At 51.1% G+C, this 13635-nt stretch overlaps 1 protein-coding gene across 50 annotated transcripts in view; it reads right to left on the reverse strand.

The window, feature by feature from the left end:
• Positions 1–13635, reverse strand: part of EPB41L1 (erythrocyte membrane protein band 4.1 like 1) — a 145737-nt gene that overhangs the window by 70920 nt on the left and 61182 nt on the right. For 24 of the 50 annotated variants that reach the window (XM_078370981.1, XM_078370978.1, XM_078370976.1 and 21 more), the window contains exon 1: positions 11245–11552. The exons of the other annotated variants lie outside the window; for them this stretch is intronic. The gene's annotated coding sequence lies outside the window, so the exon portion shown is untranslated. Of the gene's footprint in view, positions 1–11244; positions 11553–13635 lie in introns of those variants that run through there. 50 annotated transcript variants of the gene reach the window in all.

Consider the following 13635-nt stretch of genomic DNA (forward strand, 5'->3'; position numbering starts at 1 on the left):
CTTTTTGAGATGGAGTCTTACACTGTTGCTCAGGCTGGAGTGCAGTGGCGAGATCTCAGCTTACTGCAACCTCCGCCTCCCGGGTTCAAGTGATTATCCTGCCTCCTGAGTAGCTGGGATTACAGATGCCCACCACCATACCCAGCTGATTTTTTGTATTTTTAGTAGAGACGGAGTTTCACTATGTTGCCAGACTGGTATTGAAGTCCTGACCTCGTGATTCACCCTCCTCAGTCTCCCAAAACACTAGGATTACAGGCATGAGCCACCATGCCCAGCCTTGAATGATGTTTTCAAAAACCAGTTACTAAGACAACTCTTTCTTTCTGGGAAGTCAGGAGACACGTCTCTCCCATCTCCCTACAACTACCACCTGGGTTGTTAGTCTCCATTTGCACTCCCAGATCCATGGCCTGAAGAAGATTATGGCCCACTGGACTGTCCCTTGACTGCTGGCTTCTGGTTCCATTTGGCCAATAGAAGGCACTGGCAGAGGCTGGGCACAGTGGCTCACACCTGTAATCCCAGCACTTTGGGTGGCCGAGGTGGCCTGCTGACTTGGGGTCAGGAGTTTGAGATAGGCCTGGCCAACATGGTGAAACCCTGTCTCTAATAAAAATAGAAAAATTAGCCAGGTGTGGTGGCACACACCTATAGTCCCAGCTACCAGGGAGGCTGAGGCAGACCTGGGAGTGAGAGGTTGCAGTGAGCCAAGATCATGCTATTGCACTCCTGCCTGGGCGACAGAGTGAGACTCCATCTTAAAAAAAAAAAAAAGCACTGGCAGGAAGTCAGAAGGCGGAAGGAGAGAGATCCTGGGTATATCTTTCTCAATTTCTCTCCCTGTGGTGCTGGTGGTGGCTGAGCCCCTCTGTGACAGCTCCCTGCCCACCCTTACCCATCACAGAACTCAGGTAACACCACCACCTCCTGCTCATTCAGGCTAAGAGCTGGTAACATCTCCTGTCACTGTGAGTTTGTAGGTGCCTCAGCATCCCTTGTGGGTTCCCCTCACCCTGCTCATACCTTTAACATCTCCTCAGAGGAAGCATCTGAGTGGAATTCTGTTTCCTGTCAGAATCTGACTGATCCACCACCTGATGCTCATTGAGGATGAGGGGAGCCTGGGAAGAGGCAGAAGAGGCTAGGAAGTCAAGGAAGACAAGGGAACCATGAGCAAGCCCCTAACCTCTTTGTGCCTCAGTTTCTTCATCTGTGAAGTCATGATTATAATCTTGCCTACCTCACAGGCTTACTATAAAAATGGAATCAGATTATGCCTGTAAAACACTAAACACGTACCAAAATATTAGCAATATTTGCTCCAGAAATATTAGCTATTCTCCAATTAAGTCCAAAGACTACAATGTTAACAATAGCATTCCCTTAGAGAAGAAAATAGAGGCCTTTTTCTCTGTATTTTTCAATTTTCTACTACGAACATGTATTACTTTGGGAGTCAGAAAGGAAAAAAGAATTACAGCCAAAAAAAAAAAACCAGAAAGGATGCCTATTAGGACTTATTCTTTCTCTCACTTGCTAGAGATGATGTGACTTTCCAAGGGGATTTCCACAGTAGGGCACACTCCCTTGCGATAGCGCCTGCATGGACATGAATGAAAGGAGGGGAAGGTACAGGCTGAGAGAGCCACCTCTGAGGCCTCAGACCACCTTCACAAGGACTGAAGGATTAAAGAGGGAGCTGGGCCTGTGGTCATGCTGTCTGGTGCTCAGGTTTGTACATGGCAGTGGGGAGACGGCAATTTGTCAGAGGCTTGCGGTACCCATGGACACCACTTCAAATTAAACCACACAACATGAGAGGCCACCACCCATCAGCCTTGGCTTCTTGCCCAAAAGCTTCACGGGCCTCCAGGGAGCCTCAGGCTGATGTGCAGTGGTGGGCCAGGGACCATGTGACAGCACAGAACTACAGAGTGACAGCATCAAAAAGGAGAAATGCATCCCACCTGGCCCATGCTAATGATGGTACAGGAGGCAGACCGAGACCTCCCGCTAGCAGGGTATCCTCTGAGAGCCACACAATGTGCTGGCTGTCTTCGGGGCTTTATCTCATTTGAGCTGGATGAGGGCCACGTGGAGTAGGTAGGCTTCTCCCAGGTGGCTTACCAGCCAAGGCCATGTGGCCAGTCAGTTCCAAGGAGAACCCGGACTAGGACTCAGGTGGGCTGGCTCACATCCAGTGCTCTCACCGCTCAATGCTGCTACATCCCACGACCTCCAACTTGCTGTATACCATGTAACCAAAGCTACTGTTGCTCTGGATGTAGAAATAATAGCAGTATCAGTCCCTCCCACGTGCAGGGCACTCTACAATTTAAAGGATCTTTTTATAATCATCATTTTGCTTGGACCTCACCAATTAGCTATTGTTGACAGTGGGCAAGAAATAGCAGTTACAAACGTGGGCTTATGAGTCAGAGCTGGAATCCTGATGCCACAGCCTTGGTGACCTTGGGCAGGTTACTTAACTTCTATGGAGAAGAATATCCCCTGTACCTCTCCAAGGTGTATAGTGAGAATTAAAGGAGATAGGCAGGGCGTGGTGGCTCACACCTGTAATCCCAGCACTTTGGAAGGCTGAGATGCAAGGATTGCTTGAGCTCAGGAGTTTGAGACCAGTCTGGGCAGCAGAGCGAGACGCTGTCTTTACCCTGTGCCCCCTCAATATTAGTTGGGCATGGTGGGGTGCACCTGTAGTCCCAGCTATTCATGAGGCTGAGGCAGAAGGATCACTAGACCCTGGGAATTTGAGGTCACAGTGAGCTGTGACTATGCCACTGTACTCCAGCCTGGGTGACAGAGTGAGAGCCTGGCATTCTTTTTTTTTTTTTTGAGATAGAATTTCGGTCTTGTTGCCCAGGCTGGGGTGCAATGGCGCAATCTCGGCTCACTGCAACCTCTACCTTCCAGGCTCAAGTGATTCTCCTGCCTCAGCCTCCTCAGTAGCTGGCATTACAGGCATTCATCACCATGCCCAGCTAATATTTTGTATTTTTAGTAGAGAAGAGGTTTTTCCTGGCTGGTCAGGCTGGTCTCAAACTCCCAATCTCACGTGATCCACCTGCCTCGGCCTCCCAAAGTGCTATGATTACAGGTGTGAGCCACTGCACCCAGCCAAGAGCCTGTCATTAAAAAAAAAAACAAGAATAATGGCTAGGTTCGGTGGCTCATGCTTGTAATCCCAGCACTTTGGGAGGCCAAGGTAGACAGATTACCTGAGGTCAGGAGTTTGAGACAAGCCTGGCGAACACAGTAAAATCTCGTCTCTACTAAAAATACAAAAATTAGCCAGGCATGGTGGTGTGTGCCTGTAATCCCAGCTACTCAGGAGGCCAAGGCAGGAAAATTGCTTGAACCCTGGAGGCGGAGGTTGTGGTAAGCTGAGATCATACCACTGCACTCCAGCCTGGGTGACAAAGCGAGACTCCATCTCAAAAAAAAAATCCAAGAATAATAAAATAATAAAAAAGAGAAAACCAGGTAATGTGCATGAAGCTTGCTCTAGCACAGTATTTAACATATAATAGATAGTCAGTGGCAGCAACGGCTCTGATCACCACCAGAGAGATGGACAAACCGAGGTGCAAAAAAGCTAAAAAGCTTGTCCAAGGACGCTCTGGGTGTGGCCAGGAGCACAGCCCAAGCAGCAGCTTACAGCATCCTAAGAGAATTTGAAAATTTCCTAGGAGAGCTGCATACTGGGTGGGTGAAAGAAGGGGTCTCCCTGGGACATCACCACCTTTTGGGGGTGACAGAGAGAGGCCTCCTCCAAGACCAGTCCCTTCAGGCTCCAGTGAGGAGAGGAGGGAACGGGAGAAGGGAGAAGCAGTAGACCTTTGAGGGCAACTCTCATGGTCTCATGGTTTCTGACTCATTCTCTCACTTGATTTTCATTAATTGTCTAAACGCTGTTAGAGTTCATTGTCGATGTTACTTAGAATACCGTAAAATTGGGAACAACGTCAAATGTCAATCCACAGGGGGCTGGCCAAATTAGCTAGGATTTATCCATGAAAAAATGAATTATAACAGTATTACAAGAATTCAGACAGATCTACAGGAAAAAAATGAACAAGCCTATTCAAAAATGGGCAAAGGATATGAACAGACACTTAACAAAAGAAGACATACATGAGGCCAACAAACATATGAAAAAATGCTCATCATCACTGGTCATTAGAGAGATGCAAATCAAAACCACATTGAGATACCATCTCACGCCAGTTAGAATGGCGATCATTAAAAAATCTGGAGACAACAGATGCTGGAGAGGATGTGGAGAAATAGGAACCCTTTTACACTGTTGGTGGAAGTGTAAATTAGTTCAACCATTGTGGAAGACAGTGTGGCGATTCCTCAAGGCCTTAGAAATAGAAATTCCATTCGACCCAGCAATCCCATTACTGGGTATATATCCAAAGGACTGTAAATCGTTCTACTATAAGGACACATGCACACGAATGTTCATTGCAGCACTGTTTACAATAGCAAAGACCTGGAATCAACCCAAATGCGCATCGATGATAGACTAGACTGGGAAAATGTGGCACATGTACACCATACTGCAGCACTGTTTACAATAGCAAAGACCGGAACCAACCCAAATGCGCACAGATGATAGACTAGACTGAAAAAATGTGGCACATATACACCATGGAATATTATGCAGCAATCAAAAATGATGAGTTTGTGTCCTTTGTAGGGACATGGATGAATCTGGAAAACATCATTCTCAGCAAACTGACACAAGAACAGAAAGTGAAATACCGCATATTCTCACTCATAGGTGGGTGATGAAAAATGAGGACACATGGACACAGGGAAGGGAGTACTACACACTGGGGTCTATTGGGGGGAATAGGGGAGGGACAGCGGTAGGGGGGAGCAGGGGAGGGATAGCCTGGGGAGAAAAGCCAAATGTGGGTGAAGGGGAGGAAGGCAGCAAAACACACTACCATGTGTGTACCTATGCAACTATCTTGGCATGTTCTGCACATGTACCCCAAAACCTAAAATGCAATTTAAAAAAAAGTATCACATACCTACTGCAAAAATGTATAAGATAGATTTTATATCTACTGACAAGATGTCAATGTGCAAAATGCAAGCTGTAAAACAATAATGCAATGTATGATCCTATTCTGGTTTGTATGTTTATGTTGGTATAGAAAAGATCCTGGAAGAATACACACTGTGCTGTTATTAGCTACAACTGGAGAGTAAGATTTGCTTGGGGATCTAAGGGGAGAATACATTTTTTTTTTTCTGTGACGGAGTCTCACTCTGTCGCCCAGGCTAGAGTGCAATGGTGTGATCTTGGTTCACCACACTACAATCTCTGCTTCCCCAGTTCAAGCAATTCTCTTGCCTCAGCCTCCTGAGTAGCTGGGATTACAGGCACCTGCACCACACTCGGCTAATTTTTTGTATTTTTAATAGAGAAGGAATTTCACCATGTTGGTCAGGCTGGTCTTGAACTCCTGACCTCAGGTGATCCACCTACTTTGGCCTCCCAAAGTGCCGGGATTACAGGTATGAGCCACTGTGCTCAGCCTACACTTCTGAATTATTAGGATTTTTCACAAATTTCTTTTGTAATAAAAATTAAAGAAAAAATAAATACAACGATAAAGAAAGATTTGTTTTTCTGTTTTATTTACTTCCCATATGCTTGCTGTTACTCCATTTTCTGCCTGTTTTCTTCCAATCTGTATCTATGTTTATACCTAATTTTATACCACTTTACTATGAATACTCATAATTTTATGAGTCTTTTTTCCCATTAAACATTAATTGTAGCCGGGTGCAGTGGCTCATGCCTGTAATCCCAGCACTTTGGGAGGCCAAAGTAGGTGTTCAAGACTAGCCTGACCAAAATGGAGAAACCTCGTCTCTACGAAAAAATGAAAAATTAGCCAGGCGTGGTGGTGCCTGCCTATAATCCCAGCTACTCGGAAGGGTGAGGCAGAAGAATCACTTGAACCCGGGGGGTAGAGGTTGCGGTGAGCTGAGATCATGCCATTGTACTCCAGCCTAGGCAACAAGAGCAAAACTCTGTCTCCATAAACAAAGGAGGGGGGCAACAAGAGCGAAACTCTGTCTCAAAAAAAAATTAATTGTATCAGACAGTTAATGACATCACATATGACATTGTCATCTCCGCTAACACTCATGGACACTTTACTATGCGCTAGTTACCATACCAAGACTTTTCCATGCCTTAACTTACTCTTGATGACAACCCTAAAAGCAGGTACTTGGACTATCCACATGACAGCTGGGTAAACTGAGGCTTAGAAAGATTAATTCACTTGCCAAGGCCACAGATAGTGAAAACAGAAACAAGACCTACGCCCTGTTCTACGCAAGTCCCAAGTCCTCACTGGGAACCTCTCTGTCCTACTCCCCTGGAAGATAGTGAGTGGTGAGTGAGAAGAATGTGGCAAGTAGCAAATAGCAAGAATATGGCAGGTACTATGTCTTACAACTTGTGTGACCTTAATCAAGTCACTTCCCCTCTTGATGGGTTCACTCATTCTTTCATTGTACAAGCATTTGCAAACCACCGAGCAACATGCTGCGACTAAACAATGAATAAAATGTGAACTCTGCCTTAAAGGAGACTGGAGTCTAGCTTCATTCTCTTCACACACAGGGATACAGCCCGGCCCCACCTCCGTCGAAAGGCAGTCATAAACACGAAATGAATCAAGGATGCAAACGGGCTTTACAATTGCACAGCTCCATGCACTGCAAACAGTTTTTCTGTGGCTGTTCACCACTGCGTACTATTTAATCCAGTGGATGTTCCAAAGCATTCTCCATCCTCTTCCTATTGTTGGACACTTAGTCCCCATTTGCTGCTATTATAGAGGAAGCTCTGATGGGGATTTATTCGAAAGAAATAATTCAAAAGAAAAACAGGCCAGATGCTCAAAAAAAGATGCTGCCCAATCTTCCAGATGACTGAAGGGAGACCAGCCCTTCTTCTCACACTCACCAGGCCTCAGAAGGAATTCCTGACCCCTGTGGCCTTACCCACTCCAAGCTCCTCCTTCTGCAAACAGGCCACCCACTACTGGAGAGACACCTTAGTGAGTGCCAATCTTGCTCCCTCCCCAGCCCTCCAGGTCCCCACAGTTAAGGTTTCTCCCTGTAAGGTCAAAGTCCATCCTCTCCTGTACAAAGGGACCTTCCCAAAACACAGTTCTGACATGCTCCTCAGCAGACCAAAATCCTACAAAGGTTCCTAGAGCCTCCAGGCTCAAGTCAAGTTGAAACACCTTGGCTTGACATTTAAGAGAGACAGAACGGGGAGAGAAGTCATGTTTACTGAGCTCCTGCAACGTGTTAGCATTACACTTAGGTGCTTTATGTAACAACCACGACGTGGTCCCTATGAGACAGGCATGTTTATCTACATTTTACAAATGAGGAAACTGAGGCGCAGGCCAGCTGAGTGATGTGCTCAAGGCCACATGGTTAGTACAAGGCAGTACTGTGACTAGAGCCTATGTTTGGTGGATTCCAGAGCATCATCAAAAACCCAAATACAAGCTGACTTTCTGAGTCGCCTCCTAGCTCACACCCTGCCACACACACTAACTGTTCCACGCACACCAGACCACCCACTCTTCTTCAGAGGCATTCCTATTTCCTTCCCCTCTAACCTGGGGAAGTGAGTGCCCTTCCCCTTCAACCATTGAAATCCAACTTGGCCTTCAGGGCCCAGCTCAAAGGCCCCCTTCTTGAAGCCTTCCCTGAGCACCAAAATAGGAATCCATACTGAGCATATGCAATGGCACATTCTTTACTTTCAATGTGTCATGTCTGCATCTCTCCCAGCTAGACCGGGAGGCCTTTGAGGAGAGGGATACATCTGACTAAGTGACTATTTCAGCTTGAACAAAACGGAGTATGGCCTCTGAGAAACTACAGGCATGGCCCTCAGGAACATGGCTCTAACCCGTACTGCCGACGTTTGAATCCTGATGCCCCAACAACCAAGCTGTTTGACCTTGAACAACTGTCTAAGCCGCAGCTCCCTCAATCGGTAAAATGGGAAGAATAATAACTCCTATACCTCATCTACACCTCATAGGGCTTTGTGAAGAATGTATGAGTTCTACAAGGAAGCCCTTAAAATTGGGCTTGGCATATAATAAATGCTCAATAAATGTTAGCTGTTACTATTCTGATCCACAAGCCTCCAGCCCACAAGGGAAGCAGTGCCAGCCTACTCCACCCCCACCCATCCACCCAGGCTCAGCTCCCTGCCCACAGGGCCTCCTCAGCCCAGTCCCCACTGGGGCCTCAGGATGTGCCCAGGGCCAGCCCATATTCCCTAAAAGCCAATGGGAGCAGAGAGTCTGGTGCTTCCCCACTTTTGGGGGATCCTGGCCAGGAAGCAGAAGGCCAAGGCTGATCCTTCCCTGAGAGCTCCTAGTCAGTACCGATCTGCCTCTATCCCTCAGGACCACAGTAATATTCAGCCCACAAAGCCACCCTTGCCTCGCCAGACACACACACACACCTCTCCACCTGGACCAGCCTTGGCCTACCAAGGAATTGCCTGGTTCTGCTGGATATCAGGCTGGTACTTCCAGACGCTGCCCCCAGTAAATGTCATGGTAGAAAGAAGGACTCTGGACTCACACTGCCCCACACGTGCCAGCTATATAACTTTAGGCAGGTGATATAACCTCTCTGAGCCTCAGTTTCTCCTCTGTAAAAAGTAGATAATTAATCATACCTATCTGATAGGGATACTGTGAAATGACTCAAAGCACTTCTTGCAGTACATGGTTTACAGTAAGTGTTAAATAAATGCTGTCACTTTGATTGTGTCATCATTGGTACTACTCTCCAGGCATTCCTCCCCCACCCTGCCACCGGCTTTTTTTTTTTTTTTTTTGAGACAGTCTTGCTCTGTCACCCAGGCTGGAGTGCAGTGGTGCAATCTCGGCTCACTGCATCCTCCACCTCTGGAGTTCAAGCAATTCTCCTGCTTCAGCCTCCCAAGTAGCTGGGACTACAGGCACACACCACCATGCCCAGCTAATTGTGGTATTTTTTAGTAGAGACAGGGTTTCACCATGTTTTAGGCCAGGACAGTCTCGATCTCTTGACCTTGTGATCCACCTGCCTTGGCCTCCCAAAGTGCTGGGATTACAGACAAGCACCACTGCACCCAGCCGAGGTGACCATCCCCTTTTAACAAATGGGACAGGGAAGCCCAGAAAGGAGCCCTTAGAGAAGTCTGGGCTGGTGCTAAAAGCACTTCCCATGGCAGCCTGAAGTCAGAAAACCCTCTCTGTTGCCCCCTGGAGGCTCAGGCCAGAACATCCCTGGGCACCTGCCATCCTCTCAGCTCTACGCACTTCCAAGAGGGTCCATGGCCACTGGCCTCTCCTGCTCATCTATTGAGGGTAAGGGCTGGAGGTCAACATAAGGCCCCTCCTAAGGGGTCAGGTAGCCTCAGGCTCCAGGCTACAATGCCTAGCCCCTGGCAGAGTCTTGTCTATGGCACAGCCACCGCATCAGGGAAGCCAGCATCGGGGCTGCAAGAGTTCCAGAGCAAGAGGTAGAAGACCTGGGTACATTAGTGCTGACTCTCCCATTCAGCTGCTTTGTGACCTTGGCCAAGTCACTCTTCCTCTCTAGGCCCCATTCAACCTTTCAATATCAGCTAAGTGAGGACTACCTGACCAAGCATTGTTTTCATGCAGTGTTCTAAGGAAGAAGCTCTTCAAGGAGCTCACAGGGCTGAGCCCAGGGGGACTGTCACATAGCCCAGGAAGGCTTTTAATAGGAACAATGCCCTCTGCACTGATCTCTTCCAAGACTGGTTTGAGGTGCCCCTGAAATCCCAGGGACCATGCTCTGCATGCCACAAATACTGTGCCTAGCCGCCAGGCGGGTATGACCTCAGGCTGGCCAGGAGAAGCCAGCTCCATCCCTGCACAGAGCTGGCAGAGCCTCCCTGGGCCACGGTGGCTCACAGAGGAGGCTGGCACAGGCTGCCTCTGCCGCAGGCTCCATCTGGAGGAATGGGTAGGGAGACAGGCACACAGCTGCCTCTATTCTCCACACCCTTCCTCAGGACAGGAGGCACTGAGTCTTCCAGAAGCTGCTGAGGGCACCATCCAGGCCCCAGATCCCGACCTGGCCCAACTGCTCCTAGTTCTGGAAGGCTCCTAATGCTGGGGGTGGGGGCACGGGGGTGGGAATGGAGCCAAGCCTCTGGACCCCACACAGCCCTGGAGAGGTCCTAAATCCGGCCGTCTCACATTCCCACCTTTGGGTGCAGAGGAGGTGCTATGCGGATCCAGAAGCGAATGTGGGAACACGTGGTGCTCTCTCCCCCAGCAATGCATCCTCAGAGCTCCGAGGGAAAAGCAACGACTATGGCTGGCAGCTGAGGGAGACACCAGCATCCCCAGAACTCCCTCTTGGACCTTGTCTGGCCTTCAAGGTCCCCATGGACCACTCTGAGCCATATAGGTCTGCCAGTCCATGGCCTCTGCACCCAGTAAGTACCCCAGTAACTGTAGACATTGCCCCCAACCATGCCTATCCCTGAGACCCCAGCCTCTTGGGCCCTTGGATCTCCCCAAGTGTGAAGGTGCCAGATGCGAGTGGGACACACAAGCCCTCTCCCTTTGATTAGGGGACAGTCACTGGCCAGGACAATGCCAGGCCAGAGCTGCAGAAGTCCTAGAGCTAAGATCCCTGCTAGCAGCTCTGAGGGACTTGGAAGAGAGACAGGAGGCAAGGCAAGCCTACAGCGGGGAAGGGTCCCTAACCAGTGAGGACAGATGAGGGCAAGAGCTCGCCAGCATCCCAGGTTCCAGCCAAGAGCTCCTTCTGCAGCATCTGAAGCCGGAGAAATCCAGAGAGCCCTTGGCCTCCGGAGGTGGTAGCAGGAGTGCTCTCCGAGAAGAGAGTGGGCCAGCCGGTGGGAGCCCAGCACCCACGCACTGCTCCTCCTACAGCAGGACCAGCCCCCCCAGCTTCCCGATCCTCTCTCCAGGCCTAGAGGGAGGCTGCCGGCCAGGAGGTGGGGAGGAACTGAGAGACCCTCCCCCACACTGGCCAGGGGGCCAACAGCCAGAAAACTCAGTTCCCAGTCTCACCCCCATTCCCCCAGGGCTGGAGGCTGGGCCTAGGTGTTGCAAGCCCCCGGCTCCCAGAGCCACCTGATTCCCCCCACGTGCCTACCTGGGCCCAGGGGTCCCCATCTCGGGCAGGTTGGGCGAGGGGCGGCCCCCTCGACTCCTCTGGCCGGCAGGCCGCGGGGCGGGGCGGCGCAGGGTCGCGACGGGCTCTGCGGAGCAGCCTGTTCCGCGACACCCCCGCCCGCTGATGGATGCTGACTGCAGCGGCGGCGGTGGCGGCTCGGCGTGCGCCGGGGGCTGGGCACGGTGCCCACAGCCCCGGGCCTGGCGCCCGACGCGCGGCCAGCCCCCGCTCCGGCCTCGGAGCCCAGCCCAGGGGCGGCCGCTGCTCGCGCCTGCCTCCCAGCTCGCGGCGGCCCAGCCCCTGCCTCCGCCTCCTCTCTGCCCGTCTCCTCTCCACCCGCCCTCTCTCTCAGGCTCCCAGGCCACCTCCTCCGGGTCCCTGACACACAGGCAGTTCCCAGACCACTGCGAGACTGTGCCGCAGGAGGCCCCTCGAGTGCCCGGGCTGCCCCCGCCCTGGTCCCAGACAGCCCCGGGCCTCCTCACTCTCGCCAGGTCCCCTTGGGGGGCTCAGCAGCGAAAGAGGGAGGGGGAGGGGAGAAGAGGAGGGACGGATCCCTGACTCAGAAGGGGTGACTCAGCCTCAGTGGGCCTCCCATCCCACCGGAGCCGGATCCCCTCACCACCCCTGCAGCGCAGCGCAGCGCAGGGCAGAACCCACCTGGGACTCGGCATCCTTCCCCACCGGGAGGAGGTATTGCAACTGTCTCCTGGGAATCCTCTGTGCCTCTGAGTGTGTCTAGAGGGTGTCTGTGTATACATTTGTACACATGTGCCTTGGTGACAATGACAGTAAGTGTAACAGTGAGTCCGGGGACCTGCTGGGGACGGGGCCTGTGTACAGGCGGGCTTGCTGTATGTGTGTGAGCACGGGCTGAGTGCACACGAGAGCTCCAGGAAGGGGCAGGGGTGGCCAAGTGGCCTGTGGCAGAGATCATGGCTCAAAAGCCAGCTAAGCCCTGCTCCTCCCCTCCCAGAGCACTGTTACAGGCTCAAAAACCAGTTCAGCCACTGTGGTACCTCCACTTCACACAATCCAAAGGTGGAGACCTCAAGCCGCAGAGGACTCTGGGAGGCAGAGGGCCTGGGTTCCAGTCCAGCTCTGCTAGTGGCTCAGCAAGTACCCTTGGGCAAGTTGCTCCCATGTGTGGGCCTCATTTGCAGATGAAGACAGGGCTGGACATGCCTATCTCTAGGGTTCCTAGTTCATACGGAAGGCATAGAGAGAATGGTGAGTAACCGCAGCATGATCTCCGAAGATTTCTATCCATGGGTCCACTGCAGCCCATATGACCACGACCCCCCAGTCACCACCCCCACCCCCAGGCATTCACAACTATTCATTCATTCTCCATGGTTCTCCTTACTACAGAATTCACTGCCCTGGGACACACAGAGGCCCCGAGGTAGGAAGCAGCCCTGATGTGAGCTTAGCCCTCCATCCTTCCCTGCTGCGATTCCCTCAGTATCAGCCTCACCAGTGGGCTCTCTATCTCTCTGTGTCACACACCACAGGGCCGGGCACCTCCCTCCCCCAACTCCTCCTTCCCAGTGTGCAGCTTCATCATGGTGACCTTCTACCCTGGGTCCTCATATGTACTCTAGGGCCTCCAGAGAATGAGGCTAGGCTCTCTCCCCAGCACCCTTTAGAGAACTCAAGATACAGCTGTGCCCCTTTGTGCCATGCCCAAAGCAAACCTTCTCTTCTCCAAGTTAAATCTTCATCAGGTGTCTCGAGACACAGCTTCCGTTGTTGACACTCCCCCTGCTCACCAGGCTCAGGAGTGGATGAAAAGCAGAGAGCAGAATGAAGCCAGCTCCTCCCAGTCCCAGAGAACATGCTCATCCTCCAGACAGAAGGTGGGAAGACAGACAAATCTGCCCAGGCTGACTGACAGAAGGACCAGTGTCCTCCTTGGCAACCTTCTGTAAAAATCCTGCCCTTTGCCTTTGGACTTTTCATCCCCCAGCCTTTCAAATTCACTTTTCCCAGGAGCTCCCCAGGGAGTCTCATGCAGGCCCCTGGGGCTGTGGCCTTGGGCAAGTCACTTTGCCACACAAGGTGCTCTATTTGAGTTTAGCTCACCACACATGTATTTAAAAAAATGAGTGAAAGGACCAGTAAAACTCAGGAGTTACACCAGATGAATTTATTGTTTCAGAGGCACAGCTGCTAAGACATTCTTGACTGCCTGCCTTCAAATATTTTAATTCCAAATAGACTCAGTCTCCCCTGCTGGCTGAGCCTTCCCAGTCATGGGCTCCTGTGGGCAGGAGGCTCTGGGCTGCTTGGCCAAGGCCCTCTCTGTTCCTCTTAGTTCAACTCTCCTTCCCTGGCCCTCTCCGTTTCCTTCCTTCCCCCAGGCTAAAG

The sequence above is a fragment of the Callithrix jacchus genome, chromosome 5 (genome assembly GCF_049354715.1).
Source record: "Callithrix jacchus isolate 240 chromosome 5, calJac240_pri, whole genome shotgun sequence".
NCBI lineage: Eukaryota > Metazoa > Chordata > Mammalia > Primates > Cebidae > Callithrix > Callithrix jacchus.